This window comes from Fukomys damarensis, unplaced genomic scaffold (genome assembly GCF_012274545.1).
Source record: "Fukomys damarensis isolate Sample0158 unplaced genomic scaffold, DMR_v1.0_HiC HiC_scaffold_8, whole genome shotgun sequence".
NCBI lineage: Eukaryota > Metazoa > Chordata > Mammalia > Rodentia > Bathyergidae > Fukomys > Fukomys damarensis.
Window position 1 is genome coordinate 25,224,802 of NW_022900920.1, and position 23,557 is coordinate 25,248,358.

The following is a 23,557-nucleotide window of genomic DNA, read 5'->3' on the forward strand; positions in this document are numbered from 1 at the left end:
TTTTTTTTTTTTTTTTTTTTTTTTTTTTGGTGGTACCAGGGATTGAACTCAGGACCTTGCACTTGCAAAGCAGGCAGTGGAAATGCCAAGCTAAATCCCCGGCTCAGTCTTACTTCTTAAGTGTGATTTTTCTAGAACTCTTGACTCTGGCCTCTGGGCCATTCTTGTTTCCATTAAAGCGCCCTGTGTCTACAGCTGAGCACTTTCTCTACCTGCCTCCTGCCCGCAGAGCTTTGGGAGTCCAAAGACTTCTTCTCATTTTGGACTTTCCCTTTCCAGTTCAGTCTAATCTGGTACAATCCTTTCAAGTCTACGTGGGTCTCTTAAGTTCCATCTCCTCCTTCAGATAGAACATACACCTGGCAAATCTCTTCAAGATAAACCCTTCTCTTTCTCAGGCTCCCTGGGAGGATGCTGTGGGACTAAACCATTAAAATCTGTAGGCTTTTTGAGATACAACCTTAAGGATTTTTCTCTGAAAGCAACTCTGAAGCGATGCCTCACACCGTTCCAAGGTCTTACCCAACAGTGGGGGAGGGAATGAACTACAGTCACATCTCTGCCTTTCTCTTACCTGGTTTTCCTAACAGTAAGTAACCAGGGTTAAAAATTTCCCCTGGGGCTCCTTGTTAAATTAAGGATATTTTTAGGCCCTCTGCTCCAGATTCCATCTAAAAACTTGAGCGGTACATTCTTCAATGCATCCTTCTCTACCCACATTTATCAAAGATAATAATGAAGGAGCAGACTGGCCCTTTCAACTCTGCCTGGAATGCTCCTTAGTGATATCATTGATTCTATTAAGTACATTCTCAATTTCCATCTTACCACAAGCCACATATTGGCCAAGGTCCCAGTGTGACAAAACAAAGGCCCACTTTCCTTTACTTTCCAATACATTGTCTCATTTTCCTCACAAGTCTCCTCAAGGCCTGTCCAGTATCCAAAATCTATGCTACTTCTTGTGGGGTTTTGTCATGGTGACACTCCACTTCCAAGTGGCACATTGTGTACTAATCTGTGCTGTGTGACAAACCACACCCAACCTGGTGGTGTAACCCTACTATTCTCATGCTCATGGATACTGTGGCTCAGAAACTGGGAAATGGCTCAGTGGTTGGTCCTTCTCTGTGGCAGAGCATCTGAGTCCTTAGCTGAAATGACTCCTATGACTGGGGGAGCACAAGACTAAAAGATAGTCTGGATGACACAGTTCCAAGACAATGCCTTCACTACCCTGGTCCCGGCTAGAATGGTGACAGAGGCCTGGGAAGTGCCCAGGAAAGAATCCCACCTGTGAACTCTGTAATGTGATAGTCTCAGGGCTTTGGACCTTTCTGATGGAAATGCAGGATTCAAAAAGCAATGGTTTCCCCAGTTTGGAGACTTTTAAGCCCCAGCACTGCACTTCTGAGGTATTCCATGGTCGAAGCAGGTTCAAGTGTGCCTGGATGTGAGGAGAGGCCTAGGCCCAGCTCTCAATGAGAGCCCTGCTGGAGGGTGTGCACCATGCACAGCCAGCGGCATTTACTGCCAAATGTGTAGCTAACAACAAGGGATGAAAAGATTCCTTGAGTAGTTTATGAAAACTGAAAAGTTCATTGTCGTCCATCTGAATCAAGATCGGACTTGCCTCTCTTAAAACCCAACAGTAGTCTTCCAGAATAAGTCAATATATGACCTTTTCTCAATTAATACACCATCTCCCATGAATGTTTCCTAAGCCATGTGCACATTTTACCACTTTAAGGTAGCTCACTTACTATGCTCAGCATATTGCAAAATCATGCATTCGTGATGTTCCAAAGAGCACCATGAATTCCAAAGACTTCACGGCTGGACCAATCTCAAGAATGACTTCAGCACTGCCATTGAACATCACGGAGCAGGACATGTTCTTATTCTTTTCTTATTCCAGAAGTGCAACCTGCTACAGCCCCTCCCAAACTGGCACTGGAGCGAGAGTAATGAACAGGACAGATACTTAACATGAAGGTGGGGAAGGGCCCAGCCGACCTCGCAGAGGGCATATTAGATACTCTAGTTAGAAAAAAGCATCAGGGTGTAATCAACCAAGCAGTTAATGGTAGAGATTCTGGATGGAGAAATTTCCAAAACACAATTCTTCTTTTGGCTTACCTAGCTTTCAAATCTTTCTTCAAGGAACATTTATTGTTGTTCATAGACAGAGAAAAAATACAATGGACAGCGCTTTACCCTCCACCCTTTTTTAAACACTTTGCTAGTCACAGAGAGAATAGCAGCAAATGTACATGAGTAGCAGAGGTAGCAGCCACATAGGTGAGCAGTAAGTGCCCAGGCCCTCAGGGTGGAACCACAGACCAATGGCTTGGTCAGCTGGACAGATTTTCTGTTCTCTCCAGTCTCTTCGAAGTACCACTCTGCCATCGCCCCCTGTTACTGTCTTGCTCTGGCTCTACTGAGTAACCACTCAAGATTGCAAGGACTTTCATGTGCTAGAAATCTACCACTGTCTCAGCAAGACCCCACTGCCTACCATGTGTATTCTTTACTGAAATAGCTAGAATAGGTTCCCATACTCAGAAGCCAGTTCCCTAGTTGCTGGCTTTATGAACACATTACAATTATGTGCTCGAACCTGATGTTTTCTGACCCAAAATATGAAAATCACTTCTACACTGGTGAAAACTCTCCAAATTACCTATTCATTGCTTCATAGCCGATGCCAACACCTAGCACAACAAAAGCATATCAGCCTGTAGGGACTTCAGAGTACAGGTCCTACTGCTGAAGTGCAGGAATGTACAGTGATACTCTAGTTGTAGGACTCGATTCATTCCAAATTCGTGTTCAAACACCAAAAAGTTCAAAAACTGAATAATTTTTTTCCAGTAAGAAATAATGAAAACACAAGTAATTGGTTCTGAAGTTTAAAAACTACACTTATAAATTCATTTTTCTAGGACAATTTTTGCAAATATTTCTTTAACTGTTATGGTTCTCAGTTTTCCTCCTAGCATTACAGCTAGTATCACTTTCTTTGGAGCCACAATTAATGATATTTTACACAAATGAAGCACAAGAAGCAGCACAACGGTAAATGCTTTAATGACTAACACAAGCACTGTATGTTGTGACTGTGGTGAAATGCACCAAGTGACTCACTCTCGGTCAATACAGGTTTTTTCAACTAGGATTTTCCATTTGACTACTGAGTAAAGTTATAAATCTGAGCAGATTTTCTTCAACTTTTGCTATTTAAGTAGTGGAAAGTTCAAGTTTGGAGCCATTCAACAACTGAAGTATCACCGTACTAAATTCTGAGTCCTGAGACTTGGACGTGTGTTAGCACTCCTGTTTATTGGTTGTTGGTCCTGGGGCAAATCGATAAACAACTGATAAAATAGTGATCACAACCTTCTTTACTTCACAGTAAATGGGGTAGACAGCTATAAATTCACTGGATCCAAGATGAAGAATATGCTTAACTCAATGCTCCTGAAGAGCATTTCAAACTCTTCATAAGGCCAAGGCACCTTCAATTCTGAAGGACATTCCCAAAATGGGATCAAACATATTCAGTCAAAGATGCATCCTACGATAAATACCAATGCATATGTGAACATTAATGCTTCCCATAAACATGGTCTGAACCATGTTTATAATTTTGTCTTGAAATCTAGGTACAGGTCACTTTACACGTGACTGGAGTTTCATAATGATTATCATACATACCGGGGAATTCTTATGAAGGTGGAAAACATCTAGCCTTCAGACTGTTTTCAAATCTAATGAAAGTCTCTGAATCCTAAATTTAATAACGAGTAGAGTTGGCATGTTATATCTGATGAGCAATCTTAATTTTGCAGTTGTCTACTCATCTTTGGGAGCCAACATAAATTCTCAAGACTCAAATATTCATGTGGGCCCCAGAAAAACATTTAGATCCCAGCCTAAGAGATAAGTGAATGGGTATCCCAGGAAACATGGTAGAGCAAGGCCCACCAGAGATGTTAGTCAAAATTCAGATTTTTCAAGCCTCATCCCACACCTTGTGAATAGAAACTTTTGGCAGGGAAGGCGGGGAAGCCATATTTTTAACAAGCTTTCTGGTCTTCAGGGAGTTGTCTGCACACCAGCATTTCAGAGAAATGGAAAACTGATCTGGGTCCTATGCTCAGGGAAGGTGGGAAGGGCTGAACAAAGTCTGCGGGGATTTCAGCAGCCTGTCCCAGCCTTTATCCCAAGCCCTCTGTGGGCACTCAGCAGGGAGGGCTCCCCAGCTCCCTGGAAGGATCAGGCCAGGGTGGCAGCACAAGGCACTCGGTGGAATCTGAATTCATTTCTGTAGAAACAGCATCAGCGATCCGCATGCTGCATTCAGCTCCCAGATGTTGAGTTCCCTTTTGCAACTGGGAATGAATAATTTATCATTCCATTGTGTTAAATCCAAAATAAGCCCGTCTGTGGAAGCGGTGCTGAAGTCCATGCTTTGAGGACATACTCATAAATCCTTAAGCACATCTCTAACTTGTGGAAGACAGTTTATGAAGCAGCTTTTGAAAAACACTGAGCTGGAGTTATGCAAACCTGTGATCTGGGGAGCATCTATCTGCCGGAGTTACCCAGTACAAGCTAAAATGCAGATTGCTGGGTGCCACCTCCAGCCTGCAAACAACGTGTAAAGAAAACTGCATTTCTGAAAAGGTGGCTCTTAGGCATCTGCTAGTTTGAGACCTGCTGTTTCCAACTGACTGACAGCTCTGTCTCACTGACCTCTGCTAAGGTGTCGAGCCTATTCCCAGAGCTATGAGCCTATCTGAGGGGAGAGGGGCAACTGCTCCCTTCCAGTTTCTGAAGGTGTGGAAACTGCCCATGGGGAAAATGCACCCAAGTGCCTGTGGGTTAGCCCACCCTGTTCCCAGGAGATGTTTTCCAGGTCTTTCCAAAGATGCGGCCACTTCTTCTTTTGCTTGGACAGCTAGAATTTTGTCCCCAGCAGAGTCAGCTTCACCTCATTTGTCTTAGGTCATCTCACTAGAAGGGAAGCAATTTTCACCTCACTAGTTGAGATTGTGGTTTCTCAAACGTGACTGGCCAGAAAATTACTCAAGGGCTTATACCCACCCAAGAGGAGCTTAATGGCCCCAGAAAAGTGATTTATTTTGAAAGACTAGTTGCCATGTTTACAGGGTAGGTACCATGGGAACAAAGTGCAATTGTCCAGCAGAAGTGTTTCACTGCAGAATCCAATAGACTTTCTGTGGTCCATTAGCATCACCTCCATCCCAAGGCCCTAGCCCATGGCCAGGGTGCAGAAGGGTGGAAGAGCCCAGAGGGAGGAGAGAGGACAGCCAGCCTGACACCCGGTCGTTAGCAGCAATAATGAAGTACCTCTGTCTACAGGTCCATTTGTTATAGCTGAGTAACGACTAAGAGACAGAGCATGGTATTTCTTCTAAGAAGTTCCTCCCTAAGATGAAGGAAAAGAAAAATCTGTCTCAGAATGGGGCTATCTCTTCACAAACCTATTTGCACATACAAAACGTTAACTCTCCTCTCTGAGCCAGGAAAGTCTCCCATGAGACCCTGTTAGCAAGTGACACCCAGCCAGGTCCCCTTACAACTGAAAGCCAGCCTGGCCAATTCAGACATTGACAGCAGCCAAACAGGAAAACTCTCCACTCCCACCCTGAACAACGCTCTATCCTACTTCTCGTGAAACAAATACCCCTTCTCCTAGTTAGAGTTTCTCGCTTTTGATAGAAATATGGAGGCAGAGAAATAGTCCTCTCTTATTGAAAGGACTAATGATAGTGGCAGCATCACTGGTCCTGCCTAAGTGGCCCTCCTGGGCCATGAATGACTGACTGTGGCTGTGGGCTGCACTTTGTTTGATCTTTCCAATTGCAAAAGAAGCTACATGTTCAGATTTGTAAGTGAACATCCCCAACGTTTGTTAGCTCTACTTTAAAATTTAAACAATGTCAATGAAGTTCAACCCCTGCTTTACAGATTGGGGGCTGACATTGGAGCCCCCAAGTGCTCCCCAGCCCCAGGGACTAAGCAAGAAAGGGTCCCTCACTGCTCAGCTCTCTCGGGAGACACCAAAGGACTGGGATTCCCATCCTGTCGGGGCACCAGGGTTGGCGCTGGCTTTGAACCATCTGATGCCTTGCAGGATTAAGGCTCAAGCAGCTAATTTAGCCACATGTCCAGGTTCCTGCCTCAGATTTCACGGTGGGACATCCTGAGTCCCTTTTGGCCCCATTCAGAAGAACTACAGTACCCAGAGCAATGCCCCAAGAGGTTGTCCTTCCTTCTTCCTTCTTAGAGAGCTCCTAGTCACATCATGAGAAGAGCTCAAATGTCACCTTCTCTGAGGCAACCTGTGCTATGTTTTCAGCTCACAACCCCTCCCACCCTTCCACCTTTGTCCCGCGCATGGCCCAAATAAAGTCACCAACCATGGAGCAAGGTGACAGACACTGCAGCACACTAGGGAGCCCAGGAGGACGAGACGTGGAGGTCGGTGTTGGGGGTGTTCCTCCTGAACAACCGTCACGGGCCCAGTGCCTCTCAAAACAATGTGTCATTTTTATCCTACGTGAGGACAGTGGGCTTCACTGTCTCTCTCTCCCTCTCACTCTTTTTTTTTTCGCTCTTTCTTTTGTAGAGAGGAAAGTAAAGGTCAGGGGGCCTTGGTAACCTGTCCAAGACTGTGAGGTTGAAATGAATGAGGCACCACCGTACTCAGTGCTGGCCCCCTCAATGCCATGTTTTTCTGTACCGCTGATCCTAGTTCAATGCTACAAGGCATTATAACTCAAAAAGCTAAAAAAAAAAAAAAAAAGTCTGTAAGACTTGTTTAGAAAATGGAATGTAGATTCTGCAGAGATTCGAGAATGGGTGTGCCCTGTGATGACAGTCTACACACACACACACACACACACACACACACACACACAAACAGGAAACAACTTCCATGATGTTTCATTAATCGTGGATAGGGAGGTACAGAAAAAAGGAAGAGCGGGTGGGCTACACTTTGCGGACAAACCTGTAGGTTTAAGCTTGTGTTCCTCCCAAAGTAGCCTCCAAGACAAGGATCTGGAAGCAAGTAGGTTAGTTGGGAGGAAATTCCAGGAAGCCCCATCAAAAGGGTGGGGCAGTGAGATGAAAGAGAGAGAACAGCTAACACAGGCGCATTCATAAATAGGTTTCCACGGGGGACAGCACAGACTCAGCTCTCCCAGCACCTGCAGCGGACTGCAAACATTTCTCACGGCTAGGAAAAAGCCCTGAGCTTCTTTGTGAAGAGTAGGAAGGAGGGGGAGGAGACTGAAAGAAAAGGAGGAAGTAGAGAATAGAGGAGAAGTTCCTAGCTGACTGATCAAACACAAACCCTAGAAACTATTTAAATTAAACATTAACTTCATGGCACATGACATGGGCCTGCCAAGGTCATAGTTAGATGCATGCTGCTGATACCACGAACAGTCGTGTCTGTTACTAAACCCCAGCTTCTGTGCTAGGAGGGGCCCGGCCCCAAGGCTCCAAAGGCCATGTAGGGGAAAGGCTCACATTTCCCATGGCAGGCTGTGCCAAAATTAAGGTCAAGAGGCATGAGAAGCCAGGGCCCGGCAGCAGTTAAGTCTCAAGCAAGCAGCTAAGATAGAATATCCCTCCTGGGCTACTTTCTTGGACCCTGAAAAAATGTGTTCATCAAAGTGGATCAAATGCTGGCCATGACTTCGCCTGACTGTGTGTTTGCTTGTTTCTTCTCAAGGAATCCCTGTATTAATGTAACATCAGAAACTACGGCACAACTCTGTGTTCTGCCTGAACCTTTCTCTCTCAAATGGCTAAATCTCCCCTCCTTCCAAGAACCATTTACAAACAGTTCTATTCTATGAAGCTTGTTTAGAAAATAAAATGTGAAGTTCTGCCGAGATTAAAAGAATGTGTGTGTTCCCCGGTTCCCTTCTTTCGAGATCTTTTAATTCATAGAGAAAAGGTGAACTCCATAATTCCATTGTTTGGGTTCCCCAGGAAATATGGTCATGGACAGAAATAATACTAGAAATTAAAAACTAAAGGATAACAAAATGGGGGGACTTATAGCACCCCTATAAGAAGACTATATAGAGCTGAGGTCTTGGTTCATCTACCAGTGCAAGCCAGAATGACAGCAGGCACATGATGGGCCCTCACACGTTTGCTGCATGAGGGACCTCACCCAACGGCACACCCTGTCCCCAGATAAACTGGCAACCTGTGGAAAAAGAGAGAACCAGCTCTGCAGATACAGTTTTAAAGAAGATGCCCTTCCCACTCCCGATCAGAACCCCCCAGCCCCCGGCCCCATACAGGCATCCAGCCCCCTCCACAGCGCCCCTCGCACAGCCCCACACCTGCCCCAGTCCTACTCACACGCCCACCCTCCCGACGGAGGCAGGGTGAGCCGAGTCAGTGAAGCAGCTAGAAGTTTCTTCCTGCACCCGTCTGTCCTCTTCTCCATCTTAAAGATTAAAAGGTGCACACTCGTGTGCACACCAGCCCTGCATCAACGCAGCGGCAACCTCGTGCGCAGCACTAGGGCAGATTACATACCAAACCAAGAAAGGACGCCGCCTCCAGAAAGGTGCATGTTTCCAATGACTCTGCTTTTAGAAGAAAACTACAGACCTAAAATGTTACCTTAAACAACAGTTTAAACTAAAAGTTAAAAATTAGGGATGACTTGCGACTCGCAAGTCTCTTTATGCCATTCAAAACTCTGAGGCACCAGAGGCTGTACCCAGGAAGGGGTTTATTCCAATTCCTATGACCAAAGACAAAATTGAGACATAAAGCCACTGAGTTAAGAGGAAGCTAAATCAACCTTTAAATTATACCTTGCTGCTTCAGAAAGCAGGCTCCCCACTGGGCCAAACTGGAAAGGTAGAATTCTCACTGCATTTTTTAGTTTAAATAGCTTAGTTGATCTGCCATTGTACCACCATGCTAGGAGACTCTGAGAGCAAAGACCACATCATATTTGTTGTTATAGCCTCAGGGCCCTACTTACTGCCTAGCATACAGTAGGCACTCATTAAATGAGGGGTAAATTGTGAGTGTGTGACTGAACCAAAGCAAGGAACTAGCCCGAGACCTGCTAGTTAGTTACCAGGCACTGAGTGACATGACTGATGGATGTCATTTCACCCTGTCTTTCTATCAGCTCTCTTCCAAATATCCATCACCAAGGTAAGAGGCTGCCTCCATGGCCAATGACATCCCGCAAGGTGCTTGCAGTTCCCAGTGCAATTGGGGCTTTATGTAACTCAGACTGTTGAATAACTAGAAGTTGTGGTGGTTCATCAAAATGTGGGGGCACCTGGACCAAAGGAAGAGGGAGAGAGAGTTTTGCTGGGTCTTGTTGGGGCAACGGAGGGCTGCATCACCCAGAGATGCCTGAGCTTTCATGCACACTTGCACTTTGAATAAGGATCCTAGCACAGTGCTGGATGCCCCTGCGCATGAATTATGGTTCAAGCAAGAAACACAACAAAGCAATTTGCCTCCATAACTAATTCCTCTTGTCTGCAATGCTGAAGGAGCAATACTTTAGCAGGCAGCGAGTTGGATAATTGGAAATAAGGGCAACTCTCTGAGCAAGCTGAGGAAGGCCAAGGGAGGCTGGTTTTTATCAACCATAGAGCTATTTTTTATAATCAGTGTCTATGTGCAAATAAATAAATAAATATAGAAGGCAAAATAAGCAAGTCTCCTTCACCCAGCAGCCTAGGAAAATTCTCTTTACTTTTTAATGCTACCTTGAAGCTCTATTAAATAATACTGAGACTCTGACTCCTTGGCTTTGGAAGGAAACTTGGAGGTAGGTTATTGAAGTATTTCTGCAGATTGAGCAAAATTTTCCCTGAATCAATGTTCTTTCCAATACAGAGAGAGAGGCAACAAGAGCAGTACACTTCTGTATGGATTTTTATTGTCTTTGATTGCTAAGCAAGACCCAGAGTTCTCCTTTCTGTAGTCACTCTTGCATACTGGAAATGTTGGCAGATCCGTGCCCAGAGATACATGCTCGTGTGCGCACACACACACCTGCCAAACTCAGCTCCACCTCCATGTGCTAGCCCAAACTACTGCAATATCAACCACCCACACCTCAAATTACCATCCTACCCCCAGTTTAGAAATAAGCATGGAGCCCCACAGTAAGAATGTACCTGTATACCTAAGGCAATTTCCCATTTCCCACTCTACCGACACATTTCTGATTTCTCTGGCTAAAGACTGTCCAATATCACATGTTTAATGGCAAAATTGCAGGCTAGAGTCTTCATTTGGGTGAATGATGAAGGGGAACTAGTCTCAGGATAAGGATCTTTTTTCCTATTTTGGATTTTTCAAATTGCACAGCTTAGGCACAATGTTGGGTGCTGAACATAATATAGAGAGAAAGACAGAGACCATTGCATTCACCAAATCTTTGCTCAGGGAACATGGCATTTATCCTTTAGAAATCCCTGTAACACCACCAAAGGTAAAAGGAAGACTGAGAACAAACCCTAAAAACAGATGTGATCAGAAAATAATCAGCGCATAATAAAGGAGTGAGAAATTTGCACTTCCTGGGGGGAAATGCTGAAGAGGGCCAGGTGAGAAGTTTAGCTTGCTGGGCAGAAAGAAAAGTGGGAAAACAAAAATTCTCAGACATAAACACACAGTGGGTTTGAACAGAAACTAATGGAGAACTTCAACACTGAATTCTTAATACAGCATCAATACTGTAATATTAGAAGCTCAGAAACCTCCAGTGGCTTTCTGTCCTTACCAGAATTCTACAATTCTAAAGCTGCAGCCTGCTAGAAAGACTGGCTCCAGATACACCCCAGATCTGCACCTAGTACCCTACGGCAGAGGGGCCATGGGGTGCGGCACCGGGGCACAGGGCTCCAGCCCGGGGGGCGTGCCCCTCACCACACAGCCTGCCGGAGGGAGCTTCACCTTCTTCCGGGTCAGTGAGGGTCAGACCCCAGGACCTCCCTCCGAGCCCTCGCTTCTCCACACGCCTGGCTGAAAGGGACTTTCCAGGGACCTTCTCTCACAGGCCTCCCGACTAAATCTGCACTTCTGCTCTCTCAACTGGCTTTTTTCTGCTTGCTCTTCCTCTCCTAGAGACCTGCCCCATCCTCTGAGTACTGCAAGGGTCACACAGACTCAAAACCCCTAATCCCAGCTGCACTGCACGCAGCACCCTCAGAAGCACGGTGGCCCTCTCCGTCTGTCCCATCCGAGTCCGCCTCGGCCTACCCCTTGGCACCATCGTGCAGCCCCTTCGCGTGGGAATGGCCTGCTCCTTGCCTGGGTCATGAGTCCCCTGAAGCCTGAAACAATTTTTATATTTATCATTAGTGCCATTTTGATATTGCCAACAAACTCTGGCATGATTGCAAACACCAAGTAACTACTGAATACACAAATGATCAAAGTCAGTTTTCTGCCCTCTCCTCTCCAGCCTGAGAGGACTGGGCTCAGAGATACTGGCTCCCTTCAGCTCAAAAACCAAAAGTTTTTGGCTGGGGATGTAGCTCAGTAGTGCCGATGCCTGCCTCACAAGCACAAGGTCCTGAGTTCAACCCCCAGTGCCAAAAAATAAAAAATAAAGAAATTTTTCAGAACTCCGCCTGCTAGAAAAGCACACTGTGCCTGTCTATCCCCTACAGGGCAGCACGGCCCTGTCCTAGCCCAGGACACCTATTTATATTTGTGCCTGCAAAGTGACAGAGCACCCATGCAGACAACTGACTGAATTGACAGCCCCCCAAAGGAAAGCCCTGATCGCCAGCACCGCCAGACCAGTGGGCAGCCTATCTTTGAGGCAGCTCATCGGGAAGGTGGAGTCTGAGCTCCTTGGGGACATAGGCTGCCTGCCACGGTGTCCCCCGAGTCGGCAAGAGCTCTGGGCGCACACCGCCACCCCAGATATGGGGTGAAAAGAGAGAATGAATGAACAAATACAAGGACAGTGAGAACCCGGGGGACGCCCACAGCCCCTCACTGACAGCCTCAAGCTCTCCTCAGATGGCAGCTTCCATCGCGGCCTGAGAATAGCGAGCAGGACCGAAAGAAAGGAGTCCTGGAGGAACCTCGCGTGCCGCCTTTCCATGTCCACACTAGCAGGGTGACACTAATAATTCCTACCTCACAGCAAGGGGAAGACAGAGCCCCCAGTACCAGAACATTCCAATATATTCCAAAGATGCCAGGCAACAATGTGCTCCCCTGCTGGCTGAGGGCTGAGACGCAGCTTCCCTGGCCCTGCAGGGGTAAGAAGGACACACCCTGCCAGGTGCTGTTTCTGGATGATTGGCCCCATGGTGGGCCCTTCACACTAGTACCGGTAGGACGGCCAGCCCAGGTGAGCAAGAAAAGGATGGCCTTGGTTCAGGCCCCAACAAACCAACACCCATGGTAAACTCCGGACCACGGCTTAACTCTAAGCTCTGACTAAGGCCACAGAAGGCACAGAGACACTTGAAGCACTCGGGAGAATAAAATAAAGAGAGAGAGAGAAAAAAACACAGCCAACCGCATCTCTCACCTTCCCAAGTAGTCAGAATCCTTTGAGTGGCTTCCAAGGAGGCACAGACGACGCTGGGTGTCTTAAGGATAGAGGTGCAAGCCACAGCATCACATGCACGAACCAACATCAAACCAACCCACGGCCAGCGCAGAGTTTCTGTGGGATTATTGGCAGCACACGTGCAGGCAGACAATCCGGGGAAGAGGAAAAGACTCCGTCTAACCCTGTTGGGGAGGCAGCAGCGCGGCAGCAGCCTTTGACCTGAGCCATCTCAAGTGATTATGAGCAAAACACAAAAACACCAAGCGACAGGAAGCTGAATCGCAAACCCCAAAGCCACTGCTTATCGGCTACATCGAGTTCCATTAACGTCACCTGACACTTAAAATACCTGTTCTCCTGGAGAGGAAAACGTCAAGGTAGCAGACAGCACACTAGGCACCTTGCCCTTAAGTAGGTACACAATTAATATCTCTAACAGGGTTTGCTGAGGGGACGAAGGAAGTACTTAGACAAGTGAACTGGTTAATGAGCAGAGGAAACATAACCAGCTCGTCTCTGGAACTATGAACTCCATCCCGAGATGAACAATGTACACCACAGACTCTAATGGAGAAAGCTAAAGGCCTCCGAGTCCCAAGACCCCTTCACCAGCTGTAGAGCCCTCGAGGTATCCTGTGCACAGTAGATTTTCAGTTCATGAATTTTTAAATGTGTCTTAAACACTGAAAAAATAACTTGTGAATGAATAAAACTAAACCACCTCCAACACATACATATACACACTCACACTCCCAGGACAGTGAACTCTGCCCCTACAGGGTCCTCCTGGCTGAGAACACCATCTAGCAGAAATCACCCCCACTTCTCCCTTGCTTCTCTAAAACATTGTCAACCCCATCAGGTTCAGCTCAGTTTTTCCTAACTGATAACTTGATTTGTTATCAGAAAACAGAACAGTGAAGGTCTGAGCCTTGCACTAGGGCGTGCTGGGTTCACATGGAGCAAAGGCCCCCACCAGGACAGGAGCCTCCACCAGGACAGGAGCAACCTCTGCGACACCAGTTCCATGTGCCTCCTAACACTCAACAGGGTGACCAAGTCCCTGACAGTCACTCTGTTAACTCTGGGCAGTACTTACCTGACACGATCGCATCTCTTACTACAATTACGGTGACTAAAACGTCTACTAGTAGTATTTTCTTAGTAATACTATTATTATGGCTGCTATGTATTAGCATGTATATCCAGTATCTTCTTCAGTGCTTTCACAAGCTCCATGAAAGAGGCAAAGTTCTAACCCCAAAGTTAGAAGGTTCAGAAGCCCACAGAAGTTAGATGACTCTCCCAAGTGCAAACCTTCCAAGTGACTGCACTGAGGTCTTTAGCCCAGGCAGTCTGACCTTAGGGCGATGCTGTCCCATCACAGTCACTACCACAGCACCCTGTTTCATTTCTTTGTTCCTCCCACTACATTGGGACTTCCTTAAAGGCTGGAAATAGTTTCCACACATTCCTGAGGCCTCAGAACTCGTTGTGAGGCCTGGCATGGGGCAGGTGTCCAGTGCAAGGTATTGCTGCATCGATGAGGGCTGAGGGACGTCACACCTGGGGGCGTTCATCCAACAGCACGGGCCAGGTGAGAGAGCAGCTAATCTGTCGGTCAAGCCTCATTGCTTTGGTGAAAAAGACATCTAAAGCCTGGCCCAGAGACAAAACCACCCTGTGGCTTAAAAAGGAAAAAATGGAAACAAAGTCTTTGTAATTAGGGTGAAGGGGGTAAAGAGAGGGCAGGAATATGGGGAAAAAATAAAAACCAAGACCTATTATATAAAGGTATAAGACCCCAATGATAAATTTAACTGTATTGTTTGCTTTAAATCTACCAATAAACTTAACTGTTGGGGGGGTCAGTTTGTCACTGGTGACCATCACAGGTTGATTTTGGCTGAGATGCAATAAGGTAGATTAAAGTCCTCAAAGATAGCTTCATTGCTTAAAGCCCCACTTCCCTTTCCCTCAGCACCTGTATGCCAAATGCTTACGTGTGCCTCTTTGGAGTAAATGACGGCTGCTTTAATTTCAGTGTCTCCAGCACTCCTGCGGGGAAGCTTTTAGCAGAAGGCAGTCTCGCGGCTACTCCCCCCGCACCGCAGCTTTCTGCCTCGGTTTGGATGCATGGTAACCTAAACAAGGCTAGGAGGACCCCCATACAGCCCAGGTCCCTTTTCCTCAGTGACCCTCAGCCCCAGGTGACAGCAGCAATGTGATAGGTCACAGGACAGTGTAGGAGGACCCCTGTGCACCGATTTTCACACACATATCACACACCAGCCCACAATAGCTGGATTGTTAACTAGTTGTTTACAAGTTTGCAAGCTTCAACCAAGGATTCACGAGGCAGAAGCTGGCATTTCAGCTCTAGTGAACTGCCTCCCGTCCCAGCTTCTTTCGTCCTCAACTTGGAAAGTGGAAGACTAAGGGGAGGTCGTTTCTGTGGATGTGGAAATAAAGATAGAACTAGGCCAAAGTAATAAAGAATGCAAGCAAGTTAGTTACCTTGGGAAATCAGCCTTATTTCTGATCTTATTCCCGGCACAACTGGTTCATAAGAGGAAAAGAAGGAATTTTTTCAATAATAGGAAATCTTCCAAGAAGCTGGTGAAAATACTAATTTGCTGGATCTCAGAATCCCTGGGGGCCCAGAAATCTGCATTGTTCCAAGGCTTTCCCATCACCAAAGATTCTGATGTACCTGAAGGGATAAGGGTCTGTGTGCTGGAGGCAAAGGATGAGCTTTATTTCCCCCAAAGAGAAGATGCCCTGGGATAAGGTGCAGAAGGGACCACCAAACACCTGGCAAGGTATTCTCCGTCTCCTTGGGCGGTTCTGAAGCAGCCTATAGCACTTTTCATCCACCCTTGGCCTCTGTCTGCAGGGGAACTGACCTGACCTTTTCTCGATACCGGCATCATGAAATGAGCAGGCGCACCCACTGCTGTCAGAACCCAAGAAAATTAATTTGTCTTAAGTCAGAAGCTCTTTAAATAGAATTTTCTAGTACTGACTCTTCTTTACCTGGTCTGCTTGCTCCCGTGGGGGGCTGAGAAAAGGGAAATGCCAACACGTGACTTATTTAAGGCTTCCAGTGTACACAGCCTTATTTCCTCCACCAGAGAAGTTTCATAATGAGGCTTGGTACCTGTTTTTCTGCACAGAGCAACGGACAGAATAGATTTCCACTAGATTTCTGTCAATGCACCACTGTAATTCTAGCAAACCATAGGACAGTAGCCTAAGGAGTCAACTCTTCTTTAACTAAGCATACAGTTGTCTACTTTGCCCCTAATTTACTACCTGTTTCAATTCTCCCATTTCCTGCCCACCTGATATCAAACCTGAACAGAAAGCATATTGGTCAAAAGTGGCTCTCTTTTTTCTTCTATTGTCAGGAGGATGTAGAGGTTCAGCCTTTAAAATGTTCCCAAAGTTGAAAAATGAGAGATATAAACTCAGTACCCAGGGAAATGAAATTTGCCTTTGTGCAGATTTAGCCATTTTTTTACAATTTGTAGGAAGGGTGAGGAAAAAAAAAACACCTATTGCATTTCATACAATTTTTATCATGTCATAAAGTGAAAAGCCACTTGCCATTTATAAGAGGAATTCTGACAGCTTCTGGGTCCCCTGGAAGAGGGCAGAAGCCAACGAGCCAAGAGCAGCCAGCTGTTTCCAGCCTCCTCAGCTTCCTGCGATGTCTTACCATTTCCTACAAAAAGAGGGCTCCAGGGAAATGCTGTTCCTCCCAGAGCAGACCACCACTTGGTGTTAAAAACAAGGCCATCCCTTTGCTTCCTTTGACAATCACATCCTACATGCTGTCAACTGATCGGCAATGGCCACATCAGGCTTCTGTTCTGGTAGGCAATGAACACTTTAGTACCTGAACTGAACCATGGCAAGCTTTCTCTGCCAAGTCTCTCAGCTGTGTCAGGCTCCTACAGCTTCACAAATTGAGCTGATTTCACCTCTCTGCCGGATGCCAGGACCTCCATGAGGGGAGAAATATGAGTTCTCTCAGTTCTGAGCCACAATACATCGGCATGGGCTGGAAGCTTTGGAAAAAATGCATCCACACTGTGCACACATGCTAGTTGCTATGGCATTGCTAATTAAGGTCTGGGCCAAGGGTATCAGACACAGTGAGTCCCTACAGGGACTGAAGCAACCTTCTGCTTAGGGATTTCCAACAACTAGTTTTTCTCTTACCCTGACAAAGCTTCTGACAGTCACTAACTTACTGCAGCATCCACACTTCCACCCCTCAAGGATACCGTACAAATTCTAGAATCTATCAAGCAAGGACTGCAACATAAGGTCACAGGTCACAAAGACAATGTGCTTTATCTAACTCATGGCTTTCTTGCAACCAAAGGTTATTTCCTTCTGTTATTGTCAGGTGCTACCATTTAGTAAGTGCTTAAGACATGCCAAGCACTGCTGTAGGCATCCAACACGCACACTTTTATTCTTCAAAACATTCCCCTTAGACGGTGGCATCATTCCCACTTTAAAGAAGAAGGAACTGAGAGACAAAGAAGCTAAGGAGCAGGCCAGATGTTCCACCATTACAGGGGGTGGATCCAAGACGGTTTTGTCTCTCTATGTACACTGCCACCCACCTTGCCCCCTTCTCTTTCTGCTCAGCAGACTTAATAACCTTTCAAAAGTTGTATGTTGTTTCAAAGCTTCTCCTCCTTGCCATAAACAACCATAACTCCTTTAAACATTTCCATTGAATTCTGTTTTAGTTCTTTCGCTACTATTTCTTTCTGAATTGTTTTAACTTTGCCACCTTTCTCAGAGTCTAAATGAGAAATATTGTCTTAATAAAAGCAACAGCAGTTTTCGAATTTGTACCTTTCAAAGCCACAACATTCCAACATCATGGTCATTGAGATACCGCATACAGATTGCTTGGATTATACTTATTCTAGATAATTTTCTTTGGGATTTCAATATCCTCAAGAAAGCAGTAATGAGGGAAAAGTAAAGAAATGTAGGCAAAAGAGAAGAGAGAAAACTGTCTAGATTAATTACACAATCAGATGCATCAAAATGTTGTGGAAATAGTAGTACTCTGGCATAAAATTTTAAAGCAATAAAATGTTTCCTGAATATTATAATTTAATGCTAATCTATTATTTGGGATAAAAGCCTACATCTTTGTCCACTTGCAAAAGTTTCCCAAGGGCTAAGCTAACAATCACAGCAATAGGCTGCCTCCTAAGGAGATTTCGCATCTGCAAACTCAATTACCGCTTTTCCCAGGCATTAATGTGAGAAGGGGCTGAGAGATATTACAGCCATCTCTCAGCAGAGGTTAAAGTGACAGAGCCAGCACTAGTTTCAAGGTTTTCTCCATCCTCAAATGCTTTTATAAAGTTTGCTGTTCTCCAGGCTACAGGTTTATTGGCCCATCCTCTTTTTATTGGGCTTTTGGGGTTTTGCTTTTGCTTATAGCATGGGCTCCACTTACTGAGCTTCAGCAAAGGTCCCCCCACATTTAGCAGGGATTCCAGCCCCCAAGAGAAACAACACAACACTAGACACAAAAGCAGGAACACAGACATTATCTGACAACTTGTATGCTTTCTGCAAGGGGCCAAATTTTCAATTCACAGAATCCAATAAATGAGACAAAATCAGCAGCAGTTTAATCCTGAGAACAATTACTATCTTGTCAGAGGCACTGAATGTTAAAGAAGAATTCAGAATCTTCACTCCACTTTCAAGGCACAGAGATTTTCTGATTGCACCCCATCTTTTCGAGACTACCTCCACTCCACATAAAAGAAGTGCTTTGCTTTGATGTAATGTCAATTAATTTTTATCGAACGTTGTACTGCATACAAAGTCCTTTACATGGATTATCTTGAATTATACTCAGTGGTAAATGAGAAAACTAGGGCACAAAGAGGCTGGCCTGGCAGTGCACAGCTTCCTAGTGAAACCAGGAAAGCCTAGCCCCAGAGACAGAGCTCTTTACCGTGACATCACTCTGCCTCTCATGCCCCCCCAGGCCACCCTGACCTGTCCCCCCTCAGTCATCCAAATATTGCCTGACTTTCAAGGCTCTGCTCAAACCCAACACCACCTCTAACCAGCACAAGGCCAAAGCAAGTTCCCTCTTTGATCTCCTGCACAATTTGCTGTCACCATCTGATTTTGGCAACTGCCCTCTGCCGCCTTCTGACATTATGACCACACAGGATAGTAGGATACTTGCTCTTGGTTCACACAGACTCGGATTCCAAACCCATCCAGGACACTTTCCAACTATGTGACATCTGGCTACTCATCAGTCAGAGTTACTAAGCCCCTAACGTGTGATAGACTCTGGGGGTCCCAGAGGTGAACCCATCACAGCTCCCCACACCCTAGAACTTAGCCTGGATCTTAGACCAGGGACCTCCCTCTTTGTTTGTTTTGGTTTTGTTTTGTTTTGTTTTGTTGGACCGGGGATCAAACTCAGGACCTTGTGCTTTGGAGGCAGGTGGTGGAACCATTAAGCTAAATCCCCGGCCCCCTCCCTCCCTCCCTGGCCCCCTCCCCTTTTTGAATTGTAGTTTCCTCATTGTAGAATGAGAATATTAGTAATATTATGGGCTCAGCTCATACTAGCCAAAAAGTGTAAAAGTGCATTGTTGGGACTAGTACATCACAACAAATGGAGTACTGTGACTGCTATTTCAACTACTAAGTTTTCTTAGTGGCAGTCTTATTTCCCTAAACAAGTTATAAACATCCCAACATTGAGTGCTCACTATTCACAGCAACTAGAGTTGAAGAGAACTCAACCAGGCAACAAATCATCAAAAAGATCACGCATCATGGACCAAGTAGTCCTTATTCCAGGGATACAAGGATGGTTTGACACATGCCGATCAATAAATGTAGCACAGCACAAACAGAAGGAAGGACAAAAATCTCATGATCAGTTCAGTAGATGTAAAAACATGTCTTCCACAAAATCCAACATCTATTCATGATTTAAAAAAAAAAAAAGCCTGAAGTAGGTATAGAAGGTAGAAGGCATAGAAGATAGTAGGTATAGAAGGACCTTATCTCAATCTGATTGAAAACCTACTACCAACACCATATTAAATGGATAAAAACTGAAAGCTTTCTTTCAGAGTCAGGAACAAGAGAAGGATGTTCACTATCGCCATTCCTGTTCAACATAGCACTCAAAACATTAGCCAGGGCAATCAGGCAAGAGAAATTAAAAAAAAAAAAAGTAAAGGAAGTAATCAACTTATTACTATTTGCAGAAGAAATGATCCTCCTTGTAGAAGACCCAAAAAATTCCTCCAGAAGATTCCCAGAATAACCAAATTTAGCAAGATAGCAGGATTGAAAATCAGCACACAAGCCAATAGCACTCCTGTACACCAATAATGAACTCACTGGGAAAGAACTTAGGAAAACAATATCATTCACAATAGCATTAAGAAAAATCAAATACTCAGTAATTAACCTAACCATGGAATTGAAACAACTACAGGGAAAACTACCAAACTCTGGAAAAGGAGATCAAAGAGATTTCCAGAAAATGGAAAGATAGTTTTCTTGTAGCAGTCACTGTTTCTGGAGTGAGATGGAATCTCAACATTGTTTTAATTTGCATCTCTCAAATGACCAGTGATGTTGAACATTTTTTCATACATTTATTTGCTGTTTGTACTTCACCTGAAAATATTGATTTGCACATGTTGAACCATCTCTGCATCCCTGGGATGAATCTGGTGGAGCTGTGGGAGAAAAGGAACCCTTCCTCCACTGTTGGTAGGAGTGTAGACAAGTACAACCACTGTGGAAATCAGTGTGGTGATTTCTTCTAAAACTAGAAGTTCCGTTTGATCCAGCTAGTCCCTTCTTAGTATCTTCTGGGATGAATTAAAAACATCATACCACATCAATATATCTATCTATCTATCTATAGATAGATAGATAGATATACACGCCCATATTGATAGCAACAGTTTGTAATAGCTAAAACCAATATATCTATCTATCTATCTATAGATATCTATATCTATAGATAGATAGATAGATATACACGCCCATATTGATAGCAACAGTTTGTAATAGCTAAATTCTGGAAACAGCACAAATGCCCATCAAAGAAAGAACGGATAAAGAAGATGTGGGGTTTTCTTTATACAATGGAGTACTATTCAGCCATAAAGAAGGGAAAACTTGAGATCTTTCTAGGTAAATGGAATCACTTTGAGACCACACTCTTAGGTGAAATAAATTGGACATGTGTGTAAATATCACATTGTTTCTCTGGAATGAGACACTGAAAGTGTAAATAAGGATGAAAATGTGCAATAGATACTGCAAAATAGGAAGAAAATGTTCAAACAAAGGAAACTAGGGATGGAGGAGGGAGAAAACATGGAAGGGAAAAGAAAAGAATGAGAAAAGAAGGGAAAAATGGAAGCAAAGCTTTTGTAAATAAAGAGAGGAAGGGGATTGAAGGGCGGGGGGATGGGAAAAGGGGAGAATCAAGATATATTATGTACAGGTACAAATTTCCTATGATGAATGTTATATATATACACATACACACACACACACACACACATACATACCCACATACATATATATGGAATGTACCAATAAACTTAATTACTTTAAAAAACAGAAAGAAAATGGAAAGATGGCCCCTATTCCTGGATAGGTAGAAGCAATATTGTCAAAATGGCCAGACTTCCAAAATTGATATACAGATTTAATGCAATTCCAATCAAAATAACAATTAGCATTCCTCACAGAACTAGAGGAGATAATCCTATAACTGAAACGAATCCAGAAAAGACCTAAAATACTAAAAGCAAGCATGGGTAAAGATAACACAGTAGGAGGCATCACAATCCCAGATCCAAAGTTATACTGCAGAGCAACCGCGGCAAGTCAGTACTGCTACACAAACAGATGTGGACAGAACTGCAAAGGCAGAATAAAACCACCCAAGTATATTCAGCTATTTGATCTCTGACAAAGGGGCCAAAAACATACACTGGAGGAAAGTCAGCCTCTTTAACACATAGCGCTGAGAAAACTTGCTATTTACATGAAGATGACTGAATCTAGACCCATATGTTTCACCATGTACTAAAATCAAAAACGATCAAAGACTTAAATGTTAAAACAGAAACAATCTATTGGGGAAAAAATAGATAAAACTCTTTAAACATAAGTATGAGCAAGAACTTTCTGAACAGAACCCCAATGGCACAAGAAATAAACCGACAATTAACAAATAGGATCATCTCAAACTACAAAGCAAAGGAAACATCCAACAGAGGGAAGAGACAACCTACAAAATGGCAAAAGATTTTCCAGCTACTCCTCAGACAGGGGACTAATATCTAGAATTTAAAAACAACTCAAGAAAACTAGATCCCCCTCAAATAAAAGATCTAATCAAAAACTGGGCAACAAATTAAGAGACACTTCTCAGAAGCACAAATGAACAATAACTACAAGAAAAAATGTTTAACATCATTGATCCTTAGAGAAATGCAAATGAAAACAATACTGACATTCCATCTTACTCCAGAAAGAATGGCAATCATCTAAAAATCAAACAGTAACAAATGGTGGTAATGCTTCAGAGAAAAAGGAACTCTGTCTTGTTATCAGTGGGAAGGTAAACTAATACAACTGCTTTGGAAATCAGTCAAAAAATTAAAACTAGAAATCCCATTTGACCCAGTTACCCTTCCTTTCTAGGTATCACCCCAGAAGAGGTAAAGACATCGTATTACGGTAATACATGTATACTCATGTTTATAGCAGCAAAACTCATAACAGCTAAAGCTTCAAAATGGCCTATATGTCCTTCAACAGAAGAATGGGTAAAGAAAATGTGGGATTTATACACAACAGAGTGCTGCTGTACCATAAAAAAAGGTAAGCTTGAGTCATTTGTAGGAAAATGTATGCACCTTGAGACCCTAATATTAAGTAAAATAATACAGACACAGAAGCTTAAATGTTGCACAGTTTCTCTTATGAGTAACTGAAAATATAAACAAAGAGCAAAAAGAAAAGAAAGACAAATAGTAAGAAGCGGGAAGGTAGATCTTTTCCAAATGGGAAGGGGATCAAGAAATGGAGGGAGAGAGAGGGAAGGGATGGAAAGAGGGTCGAAAAAAAGACTACTGAAATGTGTCACATATATGTACCAACTTCCCAGGAGAAATATAATCATTATGTAGTGCAAACATGTACTAATAAAGAGTAAAAGCTGAGAAAGAGCCCATGATAGCTCACAAAATTTCTGCTCAGAAGAATAAAATGGAGGTAAGTGAAAGCAAGAATATCTTCTCTTTTCATCCCAGTATCAGAGTTCTGGAAGTTTGCAGTACTCAAGACCAGTTTATAAATTTAAATCCAACTTACAACAGTTGACAACTGAGAGACCAATGCCAGCCGCAGAAGTGTCCATGTGGTTCAGGCTTCATGGAGTCACACCAGCAACAGAAAGATTTCTAGGGCATCAGCATTCACTGGAGCCCAGCAGGATCATTTTCCAGGTCATCTTTCGGGGCTATGAGAAGAAGAAGAAAGAAGAAAGAAGAAAGAAGAAGGAAGAGAAGTTGGAGGTGATGATCTCACTTGCTGAAATAAACAAACATGAACTGCAAAAAGCAAGCAAGAGCTAAGAAAGGAATATAAAGATTGCGTGATATTCTGGAGAACTCCCATCCAAGCAAACTGCCTGCTGTGCCCTCCTGGCTGGACAGGCAGAGGTACCATTTATATGCCCAGACTTCAGCACCCTAAATGTTTTTAAAGGTGATGAGTTGTTTTAATCAACCTAGCGCATTCTTTTTTCCCTCATGGCTGAGACAGTCATAAAATAGAATGCAGCTCAATTCCTCTTTCTATTCAGTTGATATATTATGC

General features: G+C 44.2%; 1 long non-coding RNA gene across 7 annotated transcripts in view; it reads right to left on the bottom strand.

The window, feature by feature from the left end:
- The window catches only part of LOC104869391, a 203,742-nt gene extending 180,548 nt beyond the window's left edge, over nucleotides 1-23,194 (bottom strand). For 5 of the 7 annotated variants that reach the window (XR_004516300.1, XR_004516302.1, XR_782313.3 and 2 more), the window contains exon 1: nucleotides 23,051-23,194. This is a non-coding gene — a long non-coding RNA (uncharacterized LOC104869391). Of the gene's footprint in view, nucleotides 1-12,592; nucleotides 12,897-23,050 lie in introns of those variants that run through there. The other 2 variants (XR_782304.3, XR_782312.3) reach the window with 2 other exon arrangements.
- Nucleotides 23,195-23,557: the final 363 nt, after the last annotated feature.